We start from the raw sequence: 23,244 nt of genomic DNA, 5'->3' as shown, positions 1-23,244 counted from the left end.
GTTATTTACTGCACTGTATATAAATACTGATCTGGACCTGAGATGTGAGCTGAGGTTCATCAGTGTATTGTATAAAAACATTAGCGATGTGTGGACTGTTCACACACAGTGGCTGGGGTTCTCTCTGAGCTTGTTTCCTTTCGATCCCCTCATTATGTCCCAGTCAGGCCGAGGTTCTCTCCAGGCTCTCCTTCGCTGCTGAGCTTTATTCTACCCAGTGTGGCTCATTCTTTCCGTGGAACATCTCAGCTGCTATCGAGCAATTATCTCTGGGTCATGCAGTCACCTCCTTTACCTCTGGTGTCAGTCATGGCTCAGTGGAAAGACTCTCACCTCGAAATCAGAAGATTGCAGGTTAAGTCCCACTACAGAGATTTAAGCCAATAAACCAGGCTGACACTCCAGTGCAGTACTGAGGGAGTGCGGCACTGTCAAAGGTGCTGTCTTTCGGATGAGATGTTAAACCCTTGGCACAATTCAAAGAGGAGCAGGGGAGTTCTCCCCGGTGTCCTGGCCAATATTTATCCCTCAACCAACATCACTAAAACTGGTCATTATCACATTGCTGTTTGTGGGATCTTGCTGTGCATAAATTGGCTGCTGCAATTCCCCCCATTATAACAGTGAAAGTTCTCATTGCTGTAAAGTGCTTTGGGACATTGTGAGGCAGTGAAAGGCGCTGAAGAAATTCAAGTCTTTCATTCTTATTCTTCCCTTCCATCCCGGTTCTCTTTTAAGTGTCGGTGCTGGGTTGGAGCATGGACCTTGGAGCTTCGTCGGTAGCCATGACTTTGGCTGATGTTCGGCGGACACACTGGGCCTGATTTTACCATTGGGTTTCCTGTGGGTTTCCAGCGGGGGGGCCCCGAAAATCCCGATATCCAGTCACGTGACCGGATCGCGCCACGATCCCGACCACTTCCGGGTTCCCCGATGACGTGCGGGGCTGCGTGCGCGGCCCCCGCTGGTGGGAATCCCGCAGGCAATTAAAGCCAGCGGGGTTCCACTCGAGTGTACTTACCTTGCTTGTTGAGGTCATTAAATGAGCTGAATCAGCTGTCAAAACAGGAAGTGTGGGATTTTACCTGCATCGCAGAGTGTTTCACACACTGGGGGAAACAGTCTCCCTCCAACCAGGCGTGTTGCAGCCAGCAGCCTGTGGCAGCTGCCAAGGTGCACTCCACGGGGGTGGGGGGGGGGGCAGGGAGAGCCCTCACCCACGCAGAAGGCCACCGCGTCACATAGGGCAACCCCTGCCCCCCACCACCCCCCGCCAAGCCAGAGGACAGACCGACGCGAAACCGCAGCCCCAGTCCGAGGAACCACCTACCTACCCTGCACAACCCCTCAGACCAACACCTGCCAGATGGGTGGTGTGTGGACACCCTCGGAGGACGAACAGCATGACCAGCCCCAGCAGCCTCGCAGTCCACGCTGTCCGCCGCAGAGACGTGGAGCCCCCCAACACGGTGTTGTTGCACGCCCACCTGCACAGCAGGAGGGAGGGCAACCGCAGAGAGAGATGCGTCGCAGAGGGCACTACCCTCGCCACAGGGTCCACAGGCCGAGGCGCAGCTCCCCGGACCTCTCTGAGCAGCGGTGCACACGGAGGCGCAGATTCACTCGACGTGTAGTCGTGGAGATCTGCAGCCTCTTTCATGCCGAGCTGCTCCTGGCTGGCCCGTGCACCATCTGCTTACCTGTCGCTGCCAAAGTCACCACTGCCCTCCACAACTTCTCCTCCGCATCCTTCCAGGGTGCAGCCGGCTACACCGCCGATGTCTCTCAGTCGTCTGCGCGGACGAGCCCTGCAAATACACCTGCACCTACTCTGCAGTAACACAATGGGTGGCATCAGTGGTGGGTCCTCATAGTGATACCCAGGAGCGGGCATTATTGGACACAACAGACAGGATTCGCAGAGACATGGCAGTGGTGGTGCCAATATAATGTGTGATGTTTGTTGCTCTGAAATTCAATATAGGTTACACCCATGACAAACCCTCAAACACCCTTGTGCATCCCCTTCATGCTCACGACACGTTTGCCTTACGCTGCCTACTGCACATATGTGATGCATGCCCTGTGGCTGCAGCACAGGTGGTGGCAGGTTGAGTGAGGCTGGCCGTGAGGGAGATGCACGAGAGGGTGAGTATGAGATAGAGCCATGAGATTGTATGAGGATTGGGTTGCGTGTTAGTGGCGGGGTGAGTACTGGCGAGGTGAGTAGGTGCAGATAAGATGAGGATGGGGTTTGAGTGGGTATGAGGGGTGATGTGACAGAGTAGTGTTGGCAGTGCAGAAGGAGATGTGGGGTGGGGGCAGTGTTGTGGCAGACGGAGTGTAGGGGAAAGACTACGTGTTCTCACTGTGGCTGACCTACTGCGGTCATTGGAGCGCCTCCTGCACTGTATGCAGGTGGGCGATATGTTGGTGGCGCAGGTGACCCCCTCTACCACCTCGAGCCAGGCCATCTTGGTGGCAGAGGCGGGCCGCTTCCTCCCGCCCGCCGGGGGGACGATCTCTGTCCTCCCCCTCCTCCTCACCCCATCTGATGATACCTGGGGTGAGGCATCATTAAACTGGGAGCAGCCTTCCCCCTGGGCTGCTCCATGCTGTAATTTGTTCCATTGGTTTTTTTTTATTCGTTCACGGGATGTGGGCGTCGCTGGCAAGGCCGGCCTTTATTGCCCATCCCTAATTGCCCTTGAGAAGGTGGTGGTGAGCCGCCTTCTTGAGCGAGATTTTACAACTGAGTGGCTTGTTAGGCCATTTCAGAGGGCAATTAAGAATCAACCACATTGCTGTGGGTCTGGAGTCACATATAGGCCAGACCGGGTAAGGGCGGCAGGCTTCCTTCCCTAAAGGACATTAGTGAACCAGATGGGTTTTTACGACAATCCGGTAGTTTCATGGCCATCATTACTGATACTAGTATTTTAATTCCAGATTTTTATTTAATTAATTGAATTTTTTTTTAAATTAATTAATTGAATTTAAATTCGCCAGCTGCCGTGGCGGGATTTGAACTCATGACTCTGGATTTTAGTCCAGGCCTCTGGATTACTAGCCCAGTAACATAACCACTATGCTACCGTGCAGCATCTGTCAGTGGAGGACTGCCCCTTTAACTAGAGAGCCTCCAGCTGACAGATCGTACTGCGCATGCGCAGCCCGCCCGACACGCAGACCAGCAGCGCGGACCCCGGAGGAGCAGGTAAGTGATTCCAATTAGTGCATTGCCTGCTACGATCGCACGGGCAACCCACTAATTTCACCGGGCGCGGAGGCCACGCACCCGAAACCCAACCCGCCGGAAACCCGCAGGCCTGCTAAAATCAGGCCCACTGTGTCTGTGAAGGGGAATTCACTCCCTTGTCTCTTCACTTTGGTTTCTCATACAGTATAAGGATGTCTTACTGATCACGTTTGATTATAATAATCGTAATCTGCTTCCCAAAACCCCAATCCAACTCATGCAATCTCATTGTGACCGGTTACAGTTGAGTGTCAGCTTGGCTCAGTTGGTCTCAATTCCCAGGGCTGGAGCTGATGATCCGATGCCCGAGTGCAGGACTGAGAGAGTGCTGCAGTGTCACAGGCGTCAGACTTTACAACAGACGTGAAACCAAGGAAAACTGAGGGAGATGGACAAGAAACTCCGAAAATTGGGGAGGTGTGTTCTGAAGGCCAAACTAAAAGGGGAATAGGCAGGGAGGATATCAACTAAATGGGGAATAGACAGGGAATATAAACTAAATGGGGAATAGAAAGGGGGAATATAAACTAAATGGGGAATAGACAGGGGGAATATAAACTAAATGGGGAATAGACAGAGGGAATATAAACTAAATGGGGAATAGACAGGGGGAATATAAACTAAATGGGGAATAGACAGGGAATATAAACTAAATGGGGAATACACAGGGGAAATAAAAACTAAATGGGGAATAGACAGGGGAATATAAACAAAATGGGGAACATAAAGAGGGAATATAAATTAAATGGGGAACAGACAGGGGGAATAAAAACTAAATGGGGAATAGACAGGGGGAATATAAACTAAATGGGGAATAGACAGGGAATATAAACAAAATGGGGAAGAGACAGGGAATATAAACTAAATGGGGAACATAAAGAGGGAATATAAATTAAATGGGGAACAGACAGGGGGAATACAAACTAAATGGGGAATAGACAGGGGAAATAGAAACTAAATGGGGAATAGACAGGGGAATATAAACTAAATTGGGAAAAAAAGAGGGAATATAAACTAAATGGGGAACAGACAGAGGGAATATAAACTAAATGGGGAATAGACAGGGGAAATAGAAACTAAATGGGGAATAGACAGGGGAATATAAACTAAATGGGGAAAAAAAGAGGGAATATAAACTAAATGGGGAACAGACAGAGGGAATATAAACTAAATGGGGAATAGACAGAGGGAATATAAACTAAATGGGGAATAGACAGGGAAAAAAAACTAAATGGGGAATAGACAGAGGGGAATATAAATTAAATGGGGAATAGACAGGGAAAAAAACTAAATGGGGAATAGACAGGGGGAATATAAACTAAATGGGGAAGAGACAGAGGGGAATATAAATTAAATGGGGAATAGACAGGGAAAATAAACTAAATGGGGAATAGACAGGGAAAAAAACTAAATGGGGAATAGACAGGGGGAATATAAACTAAATGGGGAAGAGACAGAGGGGAATATAAATTAAATGGGGAATAGACAGGGAAAATAAACTAAATGGGGAAATGACAGGGAATAAAAACTAAATGGGGAATAGACAGGGGGAATATAAACTAAATGGGGAATAGACAGGGGGAATAAAAACTAAATGGGGAATAGACAGGGGGAATATAAAGTAAATGGGGAACAGACAGGGGGAATATAAACTAAATGGGAATAGACAGAGGGAATATAAACTTAATGGGGAATAGACAGGGGGAATATAAAGTAAATGGGAATAGACAGGGGGGAATATAAACTAAATGGGGAATAGCCAGGGGGAATATAAACTTAATGGGGAATAGACAGGGGGAATATAAAGTAAATGGGAATAGACAGGGGGGAATATAAACTAAATGGGGAATAGACAGGGGGAATATAAACTAAATGGGGAATAGACAGGGAAAAAAAACTAAATGGGGAATAGACAAGGGGAATATAAACTAAATGGGGAATAGACAGGGGGAATAAAAACTAAATGGGGAATAGACAGGGGGAATATAAACTAAATGGGGAATAGACAGGGGGAATATAAACTAAATGGGGATTAGACAGCGGGAATATAAACTAAATGGGGAATAGACAGGGGGAATATAAACTAAATGGGGAATAGACAGGGGGAATATAAACTAAATGGGGAATAGACAGGGGGAATATAAACTAAATGGGGATTAGACAGCGGGAATATAAACTAAATGGGGAATAGACAGGGGGAATATAAACTAAATGGGGAATAGACAGGGGGGAATATAAACTAAATGGGGAATAGACAGGGGGAATATAAACTAAATGGGGAATAGACAGGGGGGAATATAAACTAAATGGGTGATAGACTTTGGGAATAGACAGGAGGAATGTAAACTAAATGGGGAGCAGACAGGGGGAATATAAACTAAATGGGGAATAGACAGGGGGAATATAAACTAAATGGGGAATAGACAGGGGGAATATAAACTAAATGGGGAAGAGACAGGGGGAATATAAACTGAATGGGAACAGACAGGGGGAATATAAACTCAATGCGGAATAGACAGGGGGAATATAAAGTAAATGAGGAACAGACAGGGGGAATATTAACTAAATGGGGAATAGACAGAGGGAATATAAACTAAATGGGGAATAGACAGAGGGAATATAAACTAAATGGGGAATAGGCAGGGATTATAAACTAAATGGGGAATAGGCAGGGTGAATATATACTAAATGGGGAATAGACAGGGGGAATATAAACAAAATGGGGAATAGACAGGGGGAATATAAAGTAAATGGGGAATAGACAGGGGGGAATATAAAATAAATGGGAATAGACAGGGGGAATATAAACAAATGGGGAAGAGACAGGGGGAATATAAACTAAATGGGGAATAGGCAGGGATTATAAACTAAATGGGGAATAGGCAGGGATTATAAACTAAATGGGGAATAGGCAGGGTGAATATATACTAAATGGGGAATAGACAGGGGGAATATAAACAAAATGGGGAATAGACAGGGGGAATATAAAATAAATGGGAATAGACAGGGGGAATATAAACTTAATGGGGAATAGACAGGGGGAATATAAAGTAAATGGGGAACAGACAGGGGGAATATTAACTAAATGGGGAATATACAGGGAATATAAACTAAATGGGGTATAGACAGGGAGAATATAAACTAAATGGGAAGAGACAGGGGGGAATATAAACTAAATGGGAATAGACAGAGGGAATATAAACTCAATGGGGAATAGACAGAGGGAATAAAAAGTAAATGGGGAACAGACAGGGGGAACATAAACTAAATGGGGAATAGACAGGGGGAATATAAACTAAATGGGGAACAGACAGGGGAATATAAACAAATGGGGAAGAGACAGGGGGAATATAAACTAAATGGGGAATAGACAGGGGGGAATATAAACTAAATGGGAACAGACAGGGGGAATATAAACTAAATGGGGAATATACAGGGGGAATATAAACTAAATGGGGAATAGACAGGGGGAATATAAATTAAATGGGGAATAGACAGGGGGAATATGAACCAAATGGGGAATAGACAGGGGGAATATAAACTAAATGGGGAATAGACAGGGGGAATATCAACTAAATGGGGAATAGACAGGGGGAATATAAATTAAATGGGGAATAGACAGGGGGAATATAAACTAAATGGGGAACAGACAGTGGGAATATAAACTAAATGGGGAACAGACAGAGGGAATATGAACTAAATGGGGAATAGACAGGGGGAATGTAAACTAAATGGGGAGTAGACAGAGGGAATATGAACTAAATGGGGAATAGACAGGGGGAATGTAAACTAAATGGGGAATAGACAGAGGGAATATAAACTAAATGGGGAATAGACAGAGGGAATATAAAGTAAATGGGGAATAGACAGGGGGAATATAAACTAAATGTGAATAGACAGACGGAATATAAGCGAAATGGGGAATAGACAGGGGGAATATAAAGTAAATGGGGAACAGACAGGGGGAATATAAACTAAATGGGAAATAGACAGGGGGAATATAAACAAATGGGGAACAGACAGGGGGAATATAAACAAATGGGGAAGAGACAGGGGGAATATAAACTAAATGGGGAATAGGCAGGGATTATAAACTAAATGGGGAATAAACAGGGGGGAATATAAACTAAATGGGGAATAGACAGGGGGGAATAAAAACTAAATGTGAATAGACAGACGGAATATAAGCGAAATGGGGAATAGACAGGGGGAATATAAAGTAAATGGGGAACAGACAGGGGGAATATAAACTAAATGGGAAATAGACAGGGGGAATATAAACAAATGGGGAACAGACAGGGGGAATATAAACAAATGGGGAAGAGACAGGGGGAATATAAACTAAATGGGGAATAGGCAGGGATTATAAACTAAATGGGGAATTGGCAGGGGGAATATAAACTAAATGGGGAACAGACAGGTGGAATATAAACTAAATGGGGAATAGACAGGGGGAATATGAACAAAATGGGGAACAGACAGAGGGAATATAAAGTAAATGGGGAATACACAGGGAACATAAACTAAATGGGGAATAGACAGGGGGAATATAAACTAAATGTGAATAGACAGACGGAATATAAACTAAATGGGGAATCGACAGAGGGGAATACAAACTAAATGGGGAATAGACAGAGGGAATATAAACTAAATGGGGAAAAGACAGAGGGGAATATAAACTAAATGGGGAATAGACAGGGGGGAATATAAACTAAATGGGGAATAGACAGGGAATATAAACTAAATGGGGAATATACAGGGAATATAAACTAAATGGGGAATAGACAGGGGGAATATAAACTAAATGGAGAATTGACAAAGGGGAATATAAACTAAATGGGGAATAGACAGGGGGAATATAAACTAAATGGGGAATAGACAGGGGGAATATAAACTAAATGGGGAATAGACAGGGGGAATATAAACTAAATGGGGAATAGACAGGGGGAATATAAACTAAATGGGTAATAGACAGGGAATATAAATGAAATGGGAAACAGACAGGGGGAATATCAACTAAATGGGGAATAGACAGAGGGAATATAAACTAAATGGGGAATAGACAGGGGGAATATAAACTAAATGGGGAATAGACAGGGGGAATATAAACTCAATGGGGAACAGACAGGGGGAACATAAACTAAATGGGGAATAGAGAGGGGAATATAAACTAAATTGGGAATAGACAGAGGGGAATATAAAGTAAATGGGGAATAGACAGGGGGAATATAAACTAAATGGGAACAGACAGGGGGAATATAAACTAAATGTGAATAGACAGAGGGAATATAAACAAAATGGGGAATAGACAGGGGGAATATAAAGTAAATGGGGAACAGACAGGGGGAATATAAACTAAATGGGGAATAGACAGGGGTAATATAATCTAAATGGGAACAGTCAGGGGGAATATAAATTAAATGGGAATAGACAGGCAATATAAACTAAATGGGGAATAGACAGGTGGAATATAAACTAAATGGGGAACAGACAGGTGGAATATAAAGTAAATGGGGAACAGACAGGGGGGAATTTTAAGTGATTGGGGAACAGACAGGGGGAATATAAACTAAATGGGGAACAGACAGGGGGAATATAAACTAAATGGGGAATAGACAGGGGGAATATAAACTAAATGGGGAATAGACAGGGAATATAAACTAAATGGGGAATATACAGGGAATATAAACTAAATGGGGAGTAGACAGGGGGGAATATAAACTAAATTGGGAATAGACAGGGGGAAAATAAAGTAAATGTGGTACAGACAAGGGGGAATATAAAGTAAATGGGGAATAGACAGAGGGAATATAAACTAAATGGGGAATAGACAGGGGGAAAATAAAGTAAATGTGGTACAGACAAGGGGGAATATAAAGTAAATGGGGAATAGGCAGGGGGAATGTAAACTAAATGGGGAATAGACAGGGGGAATATAAACTAAATGGGGAATGGACTGGGATTATAAACCAAATGGGGAATAGACAGTGGGAATTGACCAGAAACTTAACTGGACCAGCCATATAAATACTGTGGCTACGAGAGCAGGTCAGAGGCTGGGTATTCTGTGGCGAGTGACTCACCTCCTGACTCCCCAAAGCCTTTCCACCATCTGCAAGGCACAAGTCAGGAGTGTGATGGAACGCTCTCCACTTGCCTGGATGAGTGCAGCTCCAACAACACTCAAGAAGCTCGACACCATCCAAACTAAAGCAGCCCGCTGGATTGGCACCCCATCCACCACCCTAAACATTCACTCCCTTCACCACCGGCGCACTGTGGCTGCAGTGTGTACCATCCACAGGATGCACTGCAGCAACTCGCCAAGGCTTCTTCGACAGCACCTCCCAAACCCGCGACCTCTACCACCTAGAAGGACAAGAGCAGCAGGCGCATGGGAACAACACCACCTGCACGTTCCCCTCCAAGTCACACACCATCCCGACTTGGAAATATATCGCCGTTCCTTCATTGTCGCTGGGTCAAAATCCTGGAACTCCCTTCCTAACAGCACTGTGGGAGAACCTTCACCACACGGACTGCAGCAGTTCAAGAAGGCGGCTCACCACCACCTTCTCGAGGGCAATTAGGGATGGGCAATAAATGCCGGCCTCGCCAGCGACGCCCACATCCCGTGAACGAATAAAAAAAAATAAAAAAAATATAAACTAAATGGGGAATAGACAGGGGGAATTTAAAGTAAATTGGGAACAGACAGGGGGAATATAAAGGAAATGGGGAATAGACAGAGGGAATATAAACTAAATGGGGAATGGACAGGGGGAATATAAAGTAAATGGGGAATAGACACGAGGAATATAAACTAAATGGGGAATAGACAGAGGGAATATAAACTAAATGGGGAATAGACAGGGGGAATATAAACTAAATGGGGAATAGACTGGGAATATAAACTAAATGGGGAATAGGCAGGGGGAATATAAACTAAATGGGGAATAGACAGGGGGAATATAAACTAAATGGGGAATAGACAGAGGGAATATAAACTAAATGGGGAATAGACAGGGGGAATATAAACTAAATGGGGAATAGACTGGGAATATAAACGAAATGGGGAATAGACAGGGGAATATAAACTAAATGGGGAATAGACAGGGGGAATATAAACTAAATGGGGAATAGACTGGGAATATAAACGAAATGGGGAATAGACAGAGGGAATATAAACTAAATGGGGAATAGACTGGGAATATAAACGAAATGGGGAATAGACAGAGGGAATATAAACTAAATGGGGAATAGACTGGGAATATAAACTAAATGGGGAATAGACAGGGGGAATATAATCTAAATGGGGAATAGACAGAGGGAATATAAACGAAATGGGGAATAGACAGGGGGAATATAAACTAAATGGGGAATAGACAGGGGGAATATAAAGTAAATGGGGAATAGACAGGGGGAATATAAACTAAATGGGGAATAGACAGGGGGGAATATAAACTAAATGGGGAATAGACAGGGGAATATAAGCTAAATGCGGAATAGACAGTGGGATTTAAAGTAAATTGGGAACAGACAGGGGGAATATAAACTAAATGGGGAATAGACTGGGAATATAAACGAAATGGGGAATAGACAGGGGGAATATAAACTAAATGGGGAATAGACAGGGGGAATATAAAGTAAATGGGGAATAGACAGGGGGAATATAAACTAAATGGGGAATAGACAGGGGGGAATATAAACTAAATGGGGAATAGACAGGGGAATATAAGCTAAATGCGGAATAGACAGTGGGATTTAAAGTAAATTGGGAACAGACAGGGGGAATATAAACTAAATGGGGAATAGACAGGGGAAAAAATCTAAATGGGGAATATACAGTGGGAATTGACCAGAAACTTAACTGGACCAGCCATATAAATACTGTGGCTACGAGAGCAGGTCAGAGGCTGGGTATTCTGCGGCGAGTGACTCACCTCCTGACTCCCCAAAGCCTTTCCACCATCTGCAAGGCACAAGTCAGGAGTGTGATGGAATACTCTCCACTTGCCTGGATGAGTGCAGCTCCAACAGCACTCAAGAAGCTCGACACCATCCAGGACAAAGCAACCCGCTTGATTGGCACCCCATCCACCACCCTAAACATTCACTCCCTTCACCACCGGCGCACTGTGGCTGCAGTGTGCACCATCCACAGGATGCACTGCAGCAACTCGCCAAGGTTTCTTCGACAGCACCTCCCAAACCCGCGACCTCTACCACCTAGAAGGACAAGAGCAGCAGGCGCATGGGAACAACACCACCTGCACGTTCCCCTCCAAGTCACACACCATCCCGACTTGGAAATATATCGCCGTTCCTTCATTGTCGCTGGGTCAAAATCCTGGAACTCCCTTCCGAACAGCACTGTGGGAGAACCGTCACCACACGGACTGCAGTGGTTCAAGAAGGCGGCTCACCACCACCTTCTCAAGGGCAATTAGGGATGGGCAATAAATGCTGGCCTCGCCAGCGACGCCCACATTCCGTGAACGAATAGTAAAAAAAATATATAAACTAAATGGGGAATAGAAAGAGGGAATATAAACTAAATGGGGAATAGACAGGGGGAATATAAACTAAATGGGGAATAGACAGGGGGAATATAAACGAAATGGGGAACAGACAGGGGGAATTTAAAGTAAATTGGGAACAGACAGGGGGAATATAAACTAAATGGGGAATAGACAGTGGGAATATAAACTAAATGGGGAATAGACAGGGGAATATAAACTAAATGGGGAATAGACAGGGGGAATATAAACTAAATGGGGAATAGCCAGGGGGAATATAAACTAAATGGGGAATAGACAGGGAATATAAACTAAATGGAGAATAGACAGGGGGAATATAAACTAAATGGGGAATAGACAGAGGGAATATAAACTAAATGGGGAATAGACAGGGGGAATATAAACTAAATGGGGAATAGACAGGGGGAATATAAACTAAATGGGGAATAGACAGGGGGGAATATAAACTAAATGGGGAATAGACAGGGGAATATAAGCTAAATGCGGAATAGACAGTGGGATTTAAAGTAAATTGGGAACAGACAGGGGGAATATAAACTAAATGGGGAATAGACAGGGGAAAAAATCTAAATGGGGAATATACAGTGGGAATTGACCAGAAACTTAACTGGACCAGCCATATAAATACTGTGGCTACGAGAGCAGGTCAGAGGCTGGGTATTCTGCGGCGAGTGACTCACCTCCTGACTCCCCAAAGCCTTTCCACCATCTGCAAGGCACAAGTCAGGAGTGTGATGGAATACTCTCCACTTGCCTGGATGAGTGCAGCTCCAACAGCACTCAAGAAGCTCGACACCATCCAGGACAAAGCAACCCGCTTGATTGGCACCCCATCCACCACCCTAAACATTCACTCCCTTCACCACCGGCGCACTGTGGCTGCAGTGTGCACCATCCACAGGATGCACTGCAGCAACTCGCCAAGGTTTCTTCGACAGCACCTCCCAAACCCGCGACCTCTACCACCTAGAAGGACAAGAGCAGCAGGCGCATGGGAACAACACCACCTGCACGTTCCCCTCCAAGTCACACACCATCCCGACTTGGAAATATATCGCCGTTCCTTCATTGTCGCTGGGTCAAAATCCTGGAACTCCCTTCCGAACAGCACTGTGGGAGAACCGTCACCACACGGACTGCAGTGGTTCAAGAAGGCGGCTCACCACCACCTTCTCAAGGGCAATTAGGGATGGGCAATAAATGCTGGCCTCGCCAGCGACGCCCACATTCCGTGAACGAATAGTAAAAAAAATATATAAACTAAATGGGGAATAGAAAGAGGGAATATAAACTAAATGGGGAATAGACAGGGGGAATATAAACTAAATGGGGAATAGACAGGGGGAATATAAACGAAATGGGGAACAGACAGGGGGAATTTAAAGTAAATTGGGAACAGACAGGGGGAATATAAACTAAATGGGGAATAGACAGGGAATATAAACTAAATGGAGAATAGACAGGGGGAATATAAACTAAATGGGGAATAGACAGGGGGAATATAAACTCAATGGGGAATAGACAGGGGGAATATAAACTAAATGGGGAATAGACAGGGGAATATAAACTAAATGGGGAATAGACAGGGGGAATATAAACTAAATGGAGAATAGACAGGGGGAATATAAACTAAATGGGGAATAGACAGGGGGAATATAAACTAAATGGAGAATAGACAGGGGGAATATAAACTAAATGGGGAATAGACAGGGGAATATAAACTAAATGGGAACAGACGGGGGGAATATAAACTAAATGGGGAATAGACAGGGGGAATATAAACTAAATGGGGAACAGACAGGGGAATATAAACTAAATGGGAACAGACGGGGGAATATAAACTAAATGGGGAATAGACAGGGGGAATATAAACTAAATGGGGAATAGACAGGGGGAATATAAACTAAATGGGGAACAGACAGGGGGAATATAAACTAAATGGGGAACAGACAGGGGGAATATAAACTAAATGGGGAATAGACAAGGGGAATATAAACTAAATGGGAACAGACAGGGGGAATATAAACTAAATGGGGAATAGACAAGGGGAATATAAACTAAATGGGGAACAGACAGGGGGAATATAAACTAAATTGGGAATAGACAGGGGAATATAAACTAAATGGGGAATAGACAAGGGGAATATAAACTAAATGGGGAACAGACAGGGGGAATATAAACTAAATTGGGAATAGGCAGGGGAATATAAACTAAATTGGGAATGGGCAGGGGAATATAAACTAAATGGGGAATAGACAGGGGGAATATAAACTAAATGGGAACAGACAGGGGGAAAATAAACTAAATTGGGAATAGGCAGGGGAATATAAACTAAATGGGAACAGACAGGGGGAACATAAACTAAATTGGGAATGGGCAGGGGAATATAAACTAAATGGGAACAGACAGGGGGAACATAAACTAAATTGGGAATAGGCAGGGGAATATAAACTAAATGGGAACAGACAGGGGGAACATAAACTAAATTGGGAATGGGCAGGGGAATATAAACTAAATGGGAACAGACAGGGGGAATATAAACTAAATGGGGAATAGACAGGGGGAATATAAACTAAATGGGGAATAGACAGGGAATATAAACTAAATGGGGAATAGACAGGGGGAATTTAAACTAAATTGGGAATAGACAGGGGGAATATAAAGTAAATGGGGAATGGACAGAGGGAATATAAACTAAATGGGGAATAGACAGAGGGAATATAAACTAAATGGGGAATAGACAGGGAATATAACTAAATTGGGAATAGACAGGGGGAATATAAACTAAATGGGGAATAGACAGGGGGAATATAAACTAAATTGGGAATAGACAGGGGGAATATAAACTAAATGGGGAATAGACAGGGGGAATATAAACTAAATTGGGAATAGACAGGGGGAATATAAACTAAATGGGGAATAGACAGGGGGAATATAAACTAAATGGGGAATAGACAGGGAATATAAACTAAATGGGGAATAGACAGGGGGAATTTAAACTAAATTGGGAATAGACAGGGGGAATATAAACTAAATGGGGAATAGACAGGGGGAATATAAACTAATTGGGGAATAGACAGGGAATATAACTAAATGGGGAATAGACAGGGGGAATATAACTAAATGGGGAATAGACAGGGAATATAAACTAAATGGGGAACAGACAGGGGGAATATAAACTAAATGGGGAACAGACAGGGAATATAAACTAAATGGGGAATAGACAGGGGGAATATAAACTAAATGGGGAATAGACAGGGAATATAACTAAATGGGGAATAGACAGCGGGAATATAAACTAAATGGGGAACAGACAGGGAATATAAACTAAATGGGGAATAGACAGGGAATATAAACTAAATGGGGAATAGACAGGGGGAATATGAACTAAATGGGGAACAGACAGGGGGAATATTTTTTTTTATTCGGTTGTCGCTGGCGAGGCCGGCATTTATTGCCCATCCCTAATTGCCCTTGAGAAGGTGGTGGTGAGCCGCCTTCTTGAACCGCTGCAGTCCGTGTGGTGAAGGTTCTCCCACAGTGCTGTTAGGAAGGGAGTTCCAGGATTTTGACCCAGCGACGATGAAGGAACGGCAATATATTTCCATGTCGGGATGGTGTGTGACTTGGAGGGGAACGTGCAGGTGGTGTTGTTCCCATGTGCCTGCTGCCCTTGTCCTTCTAGGTGGTAGAGGTCACGGGTTTGGGAGGTGCTGTCGAAGAAGCCTTGGCGAGTTGCTACAGTGCATCCTGTGGATGGTGCACACTGTAGCCACAGTGCGCCGGTGGTGAAGGGAGTGAATGTTTAGGGTGGTGGATGGGGTGCCAATCAAGCGGTCTGCTTTGTCCTGGATGGTGTCGAGCTTCTTTAGTGTTGTTGGAGCTGCACTCATCCAGGCAAGTGGAGAGTATTCTATCACACTCCTGACTTGTGCCTTGTAGATGGTGGAAAGGCTTTGGGGAGTCAGGAGGTGAGTCACTCGCAGCAGAATACCCAGCCTCTGACCTGCTCTCATAGCCACAGTATTTATGTGGCTGGTCCAGTTAAGTTTCTGGTCAATGGTGACCCCCAGGATGTTGATGGTGGGGGATTTGGCGATGGTAATGCCGTTGAATGTCAAGGGGAGGTGGTTAGACTCTCTCTTGTTGGAGATGATCATTGCCTGGCACTTTTCTGGCGCGAATGTTACTTGCCACTTATGAGCCCAAGCCTGGATCTTGTCCAGGTCTTGCTACATGCGGGCACGGACTGCTTCATTATTTGAGGGGTTGCGAATGGAACTGAACACTGTGCAGTCATCAGCGAACATCCCTATTTCTGACCTTAGGATGGAGGGAAGGTCATTGATGAAGCAGCTGAAGATGGTTAGGCCTAGGACACTGCCCTGAGGAACTCCTGCAGCAATGTCCTGGGGCTGAGATGATTGGCCTCCAACAACCACTACCATCTTCCTTTGCGCTAGGTATGACTCCAGCCACTGTCGAGCTTTCCCCCTGATTCCCATTGACTTCAATTTTACTGGGGCTCCTTGGTGCCACACTTGGTCAAATGCTGCCTTGATGTCATAATCCCAGTCACTCTCACCTCACCTCTGGAATTCAGCTCTTTTGTCCATGTTTGGACCAAGGCCGTAATGAGGTCTGGAGCCGAGTGATCCTGGCGGAACCCAAACTGAGCATCAGTGAGCAGGTTATTGGTGAGTAAGTGCCGCTTGATAGCACTGTCGCCGACACCTTCCATCACTTTGCTGATGATTGAGAGTAGACTGATGGGGCGGTAATTGGCCGGATTGGATTTGTCCTGCTTTTTGTGGAGAGGACATACTTGGGCAATTTTCCACATTGTCGGGTAGATGCCAGTGTTGTAGCTGTACTGGAACAGCTTGGCTAGAGGCGCAGCTAGTTCTGGAGCACAAGTCTTCAGCACTGCAGCTGGGATGTTGTCAGGGCCCATAGCCTTTGCTGTATCCAGTGCACTCAGCCGTTTCTTGATATCACGTGGAGTGAATCGAATTGGCTGAAGACTGGCTTCTGTGATGGTGGGGATATCGGGAGGAGGCCGAGATGGATCATCCACTCAGCACTCCTGGCTGAAGATGATTGCAAAAACTTCAGCCTTGTCTTTTGCACTCACGTGCTGGACTCCACCAGCATTGAGGATGGGGATGTTTACAGAGCCTCCTCTGCCCGTTAGTTGTTTAATTGTCCACCACCATTCACGACTGGATGTGGCAGGACTGCAGTTCTTTGATCTGATCCATTGGTTGTGGAATCGCTTAGCTCTGTCTTTCGCAAGTTGCTTCCGCTGTTTAGCATGCATGTAGTCCTGAGTTGTAGCTTCACCAAGTTGGCACCTCATTTTTAGGTACCCCTGGTGCTGCTCCTGGCATGCTCTTCTACACTCCTCATTGAACCAGGGTTGATCTCCTGGCTTGTTGGTAATGATAGAGTGAGGAATATGCCGGGCCATGAGGTTACAGATTGTGCTGCAATACAATTCTGCTGCTGCTGATGGCCCACAGCGCCTCATGGATGCCCAGTTTTGAGCTGCCTGATCTGTTCTGAATCTATCCCATTTAGCACGGTGGTAGTGCCACACAACACGTTGGATGGTGTCCTCAGTGTGAAGATGGGACTTTGCGGTGGTCACTCCTACCAATACTGTCACGGACAGATGCATCTGCGGCAGGTAGATTGGTGAGGACGAGGCCAAGTAAGTTTGTGGAATAGACAGGGGGGGAATATAAACTAAATGGGGAATAGGCAGGGGGAATATAAACTAAATGGGGAATTGACAGGGGGAATATAAACTAAATGGGGAACAGACAGGGAGGTGGATCGGTGAGGTTGAGGGAGTTTGGGGAGTTAGGTCGGTGGGGTTGAGGGAGATGAGGAAGTGGGTCGGTGGGATTGAAGGATTCGGGAGGAGGTGGGTCGGTTGGGTTGCGGGAGTTTGGGGAGGTGGACCGGTGGGATTGAGGGAGTTTGAGGAGGTGGGTCAGTGGGGTTGAGGGAGTTTGAGGAGGTGGATCAGTGGGGTTGAGGGAGTATGGGGAGGTGGGTCAGTGGGGTTGAGGGAGTTTGGGGAGGTGGGTCGGTGGGGTTGAGGGAGTTGGGAGTAGGTGGGTTGGTGGGGTTGAAGGATTCGGGAGGAGGTGGGTCGGTCGGGTTGCGGGAGTATGGGGAGGTGGGTCCGTGGGGTTGAGGGAGTTTGGGGAGGTGGGTCCGTGGGGTTGAGGGAGTTTGGGGAGGTGGGTCCGTGGGGTTGAGGGAGTTTGGGGAGGTGGGTCGGTGGGATTGAGGGAGTGGGGAGGAGGTGGGTCGGTGGGATTGAGGGAGTTTGAGGAGGTGGGGAGGTGGGGTTGCTGGAGTTTGGGGAGGTGGGTCCGTGGGGTTGAGGGAGTTTGGGGAGGTGGGTCGGTGGGATTGAGGGAGTGGGGAGGAGGTGGGTCGGTGGGATTGAGGGAGTGGGGAGGAGGTGGGTCGGTGGGATTGAGGGAGTGGGGAGGAGGTGGGTCGGTGGGATTGAGGGAGTGGGGAGGAGGTGGGTCGGTGGGATTGAGGGAGTGGGGAGGAGGTGGGTCGGTGGGATTGAGGGAGTGGGGAGGAGGTGGGTCGGTGGGATTGAGGGAGTGGGGAGGAGGTGGGTCGGTGGGATTGAGGGAGTGGGGAGGAGGTGGGTCGGTGGGATTGAGGGAGTGGGGAGGAGGTGGGTCGGTGGGATTGAGGGAGTGGGGAGGAGGTGGGTCGGTGGGATTGAGGGAGTGGGGAGGAGGTGGGTCGGTGGGATTGAGGGAGTGGGGAGGAGGTGAGTAGAGAAAGGGATGGATGTGACGGTCCTGATGTAGTTTACTGTTTCCAGTCCCTCTCTCTGCACCTGGGACCCTGGCCATCGACTTATTGCTCAATCGGGAAATTCCTCGGAGCCCATTCTACTGGTGTCACTTCCCTGAGAGTACGATGGAAACCTCGATAACGCAGGTAAACAACATTCCTGCCACAGGTCCGGTGAAGTAATGTCGGCAGAGTGGGAACAAACCCAGGAATTTGCCAGTCGCTACTGATACAATCGTGAAGACACATGGACCTTGAGATATGAATTGTACCAGGCAATAAATCATTGTTTGATAAGATGTACCAGGTGCTGTAAATCTCCTGACCATGAATTATCTTGAGGTGCAGTTCATGTAAGGATGTGTCGTGGGAACAGTAATGTTACTATCAGTGCTTCCTTGGGTCTCTCAGCTCACACTGGGTATTAACCGGAGTACTCTGCACAGTGCCCTAGCAGAGAGCGAGTTACAGGTCAGATCCAGTCCCCGCATTCTGAAAGAGTCTCGAATGTCACCCGAGCTCCCTGATTAGATCTCAGCTTTGATTAAGTTGACGAGTTGAAGTGTATGTTTATATATTTAGGTCCAGGTAGGACCTGATAGGACTGAGATTGGAACACCCCACAGTCCCAGGTTCAGTCTCGGCTGCCCCTAGTCAGGTCCAGCACAGGTTGGATGCAGAATAAAGCTCCTTTTCACTGTGCCCAATCTACGTCAGCCTCTATTCTGTACCTCGATGTCAGTTCCACCTCCCGCACCATACGGTTCGACTGTGTCTGAGTGATGCTGGAGAATTCGGAGCAGGTTTGTGCCGAGATCTGATGCTATTTGGGTTGATACCTGGGTTGGGATTGTCCAAATTCATTTCATTTCAGATTCATGAAACCAGCAGACTCGGCTGGATTGGTGGTGTATTTTAACCCACAGCACTGCCCAGTCCCTCCTGGTTTGTGGAATAAGTTTCACAGCTGACACTGGAACAAAAACCCCAAAGATCCAAATTGTCAGCGATTTGCCAAATATCGGGGATGGGAGACTTAAATTACGAGGAGAGACCTGAGATCCTGGGACTATTTCCACTGGAGCAGCGAAGACTCAGACAAAATGTAATAGTTTTTTTTAGAAATATGAAGGGTTTTGAGAGAGTGAGTAGGGAAAGGCTGTTTCCTCTGGTTGGGCAGTCAGTGACCAGGGGTCATCAATTTACTGAGAGTGAGGTTGGTTGTTGGAGCATTGGAATGCTATACCATAGTGAGTGGTTGAAGCATGGATTAGATTGGGATTGATACAGGGCATTGGGAGAGAGTGGGGCAGTGGGATTAGATTGGGATTGATACAGGGCATTGGGAGAGAGCAGGGCAGTGGGATTAGATTGGGATTGATACAGGGCATTGGGAGAGAGCAGGGCAGTGCGTTTAGATTGGGATTGATACAGGGCATTGGGAGAGAGCGGGGCAGTGGGATTAGATTGGGATTGATACAGGGCATTGGGAGAGAGCGGGGCAGTGGGATTAGATTGGGATTGATACAGGGCATTGGGAGAGAGCGGGGCAGTGGGATTAGATTGGGATTGATACAGGGCATTGGGAGAGAGTGGGGCAGTGGGATTAGATTGGGATTGATACAGGGCAATGGGACAGAGTGGGGCAGTGGGATTAGATTGGGATTGATACAGGGCATTGGGAGAGAGTGGGGCAGTGGGATTAGATTGGGATTGATACAGGGCATTGGGAGAGAGTGGGGCAGTGGGATTAGATTGGGATTGATACAGGGCATTGGGAGAGAGTGGGGCAGTGGGATTAGATTGGGATTGATACAGGGCATTGGGAGAGAGCGGGGCAGTAGGATTAGTTTTAGATTGATACAGGGCATTGGGAGAGAGCGGGGCAGTGGGATTAGATTGGGATTGATACAGGGCATTGGGAGAGAGCGGGGCAGTGGGATTAGATTGGGATTGATACAGGGCATTGGGAGAGAGCGGGGCAGTGGGATTAGATTGGGATTGATACAGGGCATTGGGAGAGAGTGGGGCAATGGGATTAGATTGGGATTGATACAGGGCTATGGGAGAGAGCGGGGCAGTGGGATTAGTTTGGGATTGATACAGGGCATTGGGAGAGAGCGGGGCAGTGGGATTAGATTGGGATTGATACAGGGCATTGGGAGAGAGCAGGGCAGTGGGATTAGATTGGGATTGATACAGGGCATTGGGAGAGAGCGGGGCAGTGGGATTAGATTGGGATTGATACAGGGCATTGGGAGAGAGCGGGGCAGTGGGATTAGATTGGGATTGATACAGGGCATTGGGAGAGAGTGGGGCAGTGGGATTAGATTGGGATTGATACAGGGCAATGGGACAGAGTGGGGCAGTGGGATTAGATTGGGATTGATACAGGGCATTGGGAGAGAGTGGGGCAGTGGGATTAGATTGGGATTGATACAGGGCATTGGGAGAGAGTGGGGCAGTGGGATTAGATTGGGATTGATACAGGGCATTGGGAGAGAGTGGGGCAGTGGGATTAGATTGGGATTGATACAGGGCATTGGGAGAGAGCGGGGCAGTGGGATTAGTTTTAGATTGATACAGGGCATTGGGAGAGAGCGGGGCAGTGGGATTAGATTGGGATTGATACAGGGCATTGGGAGAGAGCGGGGCAGTGGGATTAGATTGGGATTGATACAGGGCATTGGGAGAGAGCGGGGCAGTGGGATTAGATTGGGATTGATACAGGGCATTGGGAGAGAGCGGGGCAGTGGGATTAGATTGGGATTGATACAGGGCATTGGGAGAGAGTGGGGCAGTGGGATTAGATTGGGATTGATACAGGGCAATGGGACAGAGTGGGGCAGTGGGATTAGATTGGGATTGATACAGGGCATTGGGAGAGAGTGAGGCAGTGGGATTAGATTGGGATTGATACAGGGCATTGGGAGAGAGTGGGGCAGTGGGATTAGATTGGGATTGATACAGGGCATTGGGAGAGAGTGGGGCAGTGGGATTAGATTGGGATTGATACAGGGCATTGGGAGAGAGCGGGGCAGTAGGATTAGTTTTAGATTGATACAGGGCATTGGGAGAGAGCGGGGCAGTGGGATTAGATTGGGATTGATACAGGGCATTGGGAGAGAGCGGGGCAGTGGGATTAGATTGGGATTGATACAGGGCATTGGGAGAGAGCGGGGCAGTGGGATTAGATTGGGATTGATACAGGGCATTGGGAGAGAGTGGGGCAATGGGATTAGATTGGGATTGATACAGGGCTATGGGAGAGAGCGGGGCAGTGGGATTAGTTTGGGATTGATACAGGGCATTGGGAGAGAGCGGGGCAGTGGGATTAGATTGGGATTGATACAGGGCATTGGGAGAGAGCAGGGCAGTGGGATTAGATTGGGATTGATACAGGGCATTGGGAGAGAGCGGGGCAGTGGGATTAGATTGGGATTGATACAGGGCATTGGGAGAGAGCGGGGCAGTGGGATTAGATTGGGATTGATACAGGGCATTGGGAGAGAGTGGGGCAGTGGGATTAGATTGGGATTGATACAGGGCAATGGGACAGAGTGGGGCAGTGGGATTAGATTGGGATTGATACAGGGCATTGGGAGAGAGTGGGGCAGTGGGATTAGATTGGGATTGATACAGGGCATTGGGAGAGAGTGGGGCAGTGGGATTAGATTGGGATTGATACAGGGCATTGGGAGAGAGCGGGGCAGTAGGATTAGTTTTAGATTGATACAGGGCATTGGGAGAGAGCGGGGCAGTGGGATTAGATTGGGATTGATACAGGGCATTGGGAGAGAGCGGGGCAGTGGGATTAGTTTTAGATTGATACAGGGCATTGGGAGAGAGCGGGGCAGTGGGATTAGATTGGGATTGATACAGGGCATTGGGAGAGAGCGGGGCAGTGGGATTAGATTGGGATTGTTACAGGGCATTGGGAGAGAGCGGGGCAGTGGGATTAGATTGGGATTGATACAGGGCATTGGGAGAGAGTGGGGCAATGGGATTAGATTGGGATTGATACAGGGCTATGGGAGAGAGCGGGGCAGTGGGATTAGTTTGGGATTGATACAGGGCATTGGGAGAGAGCGGGGCAGTGGGATTAGATTGGGATTGATACAGGGCATTGGGAGAGAGCAGGGCAGTGGGATTAGATTGGGATTGATACAGGGCATTGGGAGAGAGCAGGGCAGTGGGATTAGATTGGGATTGATACAGGACATTGGGAGAGAGCAGGGCAGTGGGATTAGATTGGGATTGATACAGGGCATTGGGAGAGAACGAGACAGTGGGATTAGATTGGGATTGATACAGGGCATTGGGAGAGAACGAGACAGTGGGATTAGATTGGGATTGATACAGGGCAATGGGGAGAGAGTGGGGCAGTGGGATTAGATTGGGATTGATACAGGGCTATGGGGAGAGAGCGGGGCAGTGGGATTAGTTTGGGATTGATACAGGGCAATGGGGAGATAGTGGGGCAGTGGTATTAGATTGGGATTGATACAGGGCTATGGGGAGAGCGCGGGGCAGTGGGATTAGTTTGGGATTGATACAGGGCAATGGGGAGAGCGCGGGGCAGTGGGATTAGTTTGGGATTGATACAGGGCT

The sequence above is a fragment of the Heptranchias perlo genome, chromosome 10, assembly GCF_035084215.1.
Source record: "Heptranchias perlo isolate sHepPer1 chromosome 10, sHepPer1.hap1, whole genome shotgun sequence".
In the NCBI taxonomy this organism is placed as follows: Eukaryota; Metazoa; Chordata; class Chondrichthyes; order Hexanchiformes; family Hexanchidae; genus Heptranchias; species Heptranchias perlo.
The sequence above is the reverse complement of the archived record's forward strand: the minus strand, read 5'-3'. Positions refer to the sequence as shown.